The sequence below is a fragment of the Lolium rigidum genome, chromosome 5, assembly GCF_022539505.1.
Source record: "Lolium rigidum isolate FL_2022 chromosome 5, APGP_CSIRO_Lrig_0.1, whole genome shotgun sequence".
NCBI lineage: Eukaryota > Viridiplantae > Streptophyta > Magnoliopsida > Poales > Poaceae > Lolium > Lolium rigidum.
In genome coordinates, this window is record NC_061512.1 from 94,366,224 (window position 1) to 94,370,809 (window position 4,586).

Genomic DNA, 4,586 nt, shown 5'->3' on the forward strand with positions numbered 1-4,586 from the left:
AGCCATTAATAATACCTGCCACTGGTGTAAAAACAGGCTTAAAAAGGTAGGATAGATGCTTGGTTTCTATTGCTATTTTCTGTAAGAGTCATGTTACTGCTCTGCAATGGACTTACACTTACTTCAATACTCGTACAAAACATCATATTTATATGCATCAGGATTCAATGCTGTAAAATCATTTACCACACACATAGTCGACCAAGTTTCTGTATATTTGATCTAGTTATTTTCTGTAAACTAAGAAATATAGGGTATACATCTATATATCCTTTTCAGATTCTACCTAGAGATTTAAGAGATAATCTGCAAAATGAACCTAGAAGGGACCAGCTGTTGGAGGTGAGCAAATGCACTTGTCTGTTGCCACTACACCTAAATCATCGTGTTTGAATATTCCTGAATTTAATTGCATAAACCATCCCAACTGATGAGTGAGTTAGGTTATTCTGGATTTGGGGAGACGACCTGAGGCACGTTTCCTTGGTAACTCTGGTGGCCAATATCTACGGGATAGTGAGGTATGCAACTGTAAGTTAATCCTGAGTTGATGACATACTTGCGCTAACAATATTGTGAAATGTAATCATACCATGAAATCAAAGAGTACACGGTTCTTCCATTACAGTGTGGTTGGTCTTGTTGTCATGTCTATTGTCCAAACTATATAATAGTATCAGCTGTACTCATGAAAAACTAACTTCTTTATGCTAATGGATATGTGCTGATTCATCTGATAAATACATGTGAGCCCCTAAGCTTAATCAATGGGTAGCGAAGGGAGAAATTTGTTTGCAAACTAATGTTTCCTGTTCTTTTGATTTGCCTATTTATTCGACAGATTTCACAGCTAGAGTTGGAGGAAGCTCAGAGAGCTGTAGGAGAATTTGGAGGCGACAACCGTGCTGGAATCGAAGGTACATTGCATAGGATATCTGCCATAAGGAGTAGAAAAGGATTGGTTGTTGGTTTGACCTGTCGAGTTGGCCGAGCCGTTAATGGGCATGTTGACATGGTCCGTGATCTTTTAAACTACAAAGAGAGCATTCTCTTTTTGGGAAGGTACGTCGTTTTGCTGCATCAATATTTAGATCTACATGCACTGAGTAATAGTGGAATATGGAACACTTCCAAACTTCTTTGGTATCTTTAGTTCATGAAGGCTGATTGTGCGGCCTAGAACATTAAAATAAATGATCATATGTACATTTATTCAGGAACATGTATATGGTTTGAAAAGGCAAATGGTTTCTATTGATATACCTAATGTCATAGTAATAGGAGCCTAGGGGCATCCTTGGTTCGCTGCCATGTTCTACCACGGTTTTGTTCCACAAGCTACACTTTTTATGGCAAGAGTTTGGTCCTAAACCAGCTATGGCATATGCAAAACCTTTCTATCCTGTCATAGGCTAATTTATTAGCGAGCGTTTGCCTCAAGCGTGATGCCCGATTCAACCGCCACAAAAACTGTAGTTAGCCAAACTTTACAACAAACTGTGGTCCACACTTCATAGGACTTTCGATTTCTGCTTTGTTTATTTTCTTAAAATATCAAAAAAAATCACTAATTCTCATAAAGATGTTATGATAATTTTGGAATGACAGAGTTTTCGGTATTTTACAAAACAAATTAACGGTGAAATAGTGAACGAGTTCTAAAATTCTGAGGAACTAATTCATACAATAATAATTGCTAAATAGTGTCTTGAATTGTGGAGCCAAGATGTCATAATGAATTAGGATGTGGTTTCTATTAACTTTAAAAAGTTGTGTTTAGGCCTTCAATGGATCCCTGATTGGATAAGTAAAATACTGGAACTAATATTGCCTCAGAGCAGCGTTTCTGATACAACTCTGCATTGCCATATGTGGTCTAGTGCCATTTCTATGTTATACTTATCACATATTCTATTGATGTTTGATGTTGTGCATCCATAACTTTTCGGAGCTCCATGTGATTTAATTCAAGCATCCGTGTTTCAGTGCAATCAGAATATATATTAACAGTTTTTTATTTGGTCAGACCTGGGGTTGGCAAGACTACTGTTATGCGTGAGATTGCACGTGTTTTAGCAGATGAGTTTCAGAAACGAGTGGTATATAAACAATGTTACTGTCTTTTACTACTCGGGCTCTATCTTCGTATGTATAATTCGAACATGTTCTATGGGCATGCTGATGTTTAGGGCAGGTAATTGTGGATACAAGTAATGAGATTGGTGGGGATGGGGATATTCCTCATGCTGCAATTGGTGGCGCAAGAAGAATGCAAGTACCTGAACCATCAATGCAGCATAGAGTGATGATTGAAGCAGTTGAAAACCATATGCCTGAGGTGGTCATTGTAGATGAGATTGGAACTGAAGCAGAGGCGCAAGCTTGTCGGTCAATTGCAGAAAGGGGTGTAATGCTTATTGGTACTGCCCATGGAGAAAGGCTTGCTAACATTATAAAGAATCCAGTTTTATCTGACTTGGTATGCCATTATTCTCATAACCTGCATTGTTATGCTCGTAACTTTGCATTAGATCTGTACTATACCCTGTTATTGTACGATTTTTACATGCTATTGGATTCGAAATGGCAAACTTGAGCTTGTTGTCATATATAGTTTCAATTATTTTATCTGTAGGCATGATAGCTTATACATAATCCAGATATTGGTCCAGCATTGTTTATCGAAGATGGATAGTCCTACCAAATTTCTTGCAGCCATGCTCTTGTAGAGCGAAAGTTTGAATATTTAAAAGAAAGATGTTTTTATCCACCTATCAGTCAATATGCTAACGTTATTTGTTGGAAAATCAGATTGGAGGAGTAGAAACTGTCACTCTTGGTGACGAGGAGGCTCGTGCGCGGACGTACCCAAAAAAGTATTCTGGAGCGAAAGGCCCCTCCAACATTTCCTTTCCTTATTGAGATGAGGGAGCGGCACTACTGGGTGACTCATCGGGTATGTGTATTTTCTTTTCTGTATATGCCAAGTGGTCAAAGTATATGAATATATACATTTTCTGCTTTGTTTTAACATACAGGCCAATGTTGTCTCGTTTAAAATCGTCTCGTTTAGAATCGTAGAGATAATCATGTAGAAGTACCGCACTTGCACGGTGATACACTTATAGCATATTAGGAGTTAGGAGAACACCAAATTTCATATAGCTGATACATATCACAGTTCATGGTTTCGCGTCAATAGTTCTAACTTGTAGTGTGTGTCATATTGATCAGTCGCAATACCTTATATTAATGTTTCTCTATTTTGAGCAACTCTGGTAATGTAGTGAAATAGTTTTTTGGTTCTATTATTTTCCTCTATTATGGATGACTAACACTGTTTACGAACATATCTATCTATTCTAAGCTCCTGTTTGTTTATCATCCTTGCTGAAATTTCTTTGACGTGTTTTCTACTGCTATTTCTGCTCTGCTTTGTTAGGAACTAAGACCATCTTAAAACTCAGCATGCTACCTGAATGATATCAACTAACCTTTCTTTTCAAGAATGGAATGTAATCACAATTCAGTATACAGATTTTTTTTTTCTCATTTTGTGATGACTGTTTTTATGTGGTATCCCTTTCGCAGACTGAGAGGAGTGTTGATATGCTACTCCATGGCAAGAAGCCACTAGTTGAGGTAATATTTATCAGCATGTTTCTCGCAGTTTTGGGATGGGATACATTTCATGGCATGACAGAAAAGTGACCGTTTTCTGTAGTTTGCTTTACCTGACAATTTCATTTTGAAGCATGACTTTGCTGTTGTGCAATTTGCATGCTCAAAAAGTAGTGTTTTAATGTTGAGACTATAGGAAAGTTATAGTAAAAGTTATCGAGATGATTCTTTAGTTTGGTGGGCTATTCTTTAGCGAGGCAAACAATCCATATCGCTGGCACTTCTTTCCATGTAAGAACTTAATGCATACAGCATTAGTTGATGTGTTTGTTACATTGCAGGTCAGGAAAAGGGATAACGAGTTTCAGGTTATCATTGAAAGATGGGCAACATATGATGGAGATGGACTCTGAATTCCAAACTTTCTAGCTATTATTTCTTCTGCCAAGCTTGAGCTCTTTATATTTGCCATCTGTGGATAACTGGTACAAATTCAATTGAGCTTGTTATTGTAAGGAGAATGGAGAGATCCTGATTCCTAATGTTTGCCGACTTTACTTAGAAAAGTTTCAGTGTGCTTGTTACTCTGGCACTGAAACTGATGTTGCCCATTAAGCTTAGTACCAAGCTCCATACGATCTTTTTATACTCTTCCGTGTATCAACATCGCTGTAAATCATTTTCGCTCCCAAGTTGGGTCTTCGGTCAGTACAGTAGTGTCAACTTTTACTTGAAGTTGTACATGTATTTTCTTCCTATGGTCCTGAAATTGCTAGTGGATTGGTTATTGGTATTAATTGGCAGAAAGTGCTGGCAAAAAATACTACCTCTGTTCCCAAATGTCAGCCTTTTTAGAAATAGTTTAGCTTTCTAAAAAGGCTTACATTTTGGGACGGACGTAATATTTAAATGTGTGGCAGGTTACCAAAACTTGAAGTGGAGATTCTTTCATAGGCTACTTGTGT

The 4,586-nt window shown here is 37.6% G+C and overlaps 1 pseudogene; it reads left to right on the forward strand.

The window, feature by feature from the left end:
- The first annotated feature begins 20 nt into the window (after positions 1-20).
- Positions 21-4,329, forward strand: LOC124652406 (annotated as a pseudogene).
- The last annotated feature ends 257 nt before the right edge of the window (positions 4,330-4,586 follow it).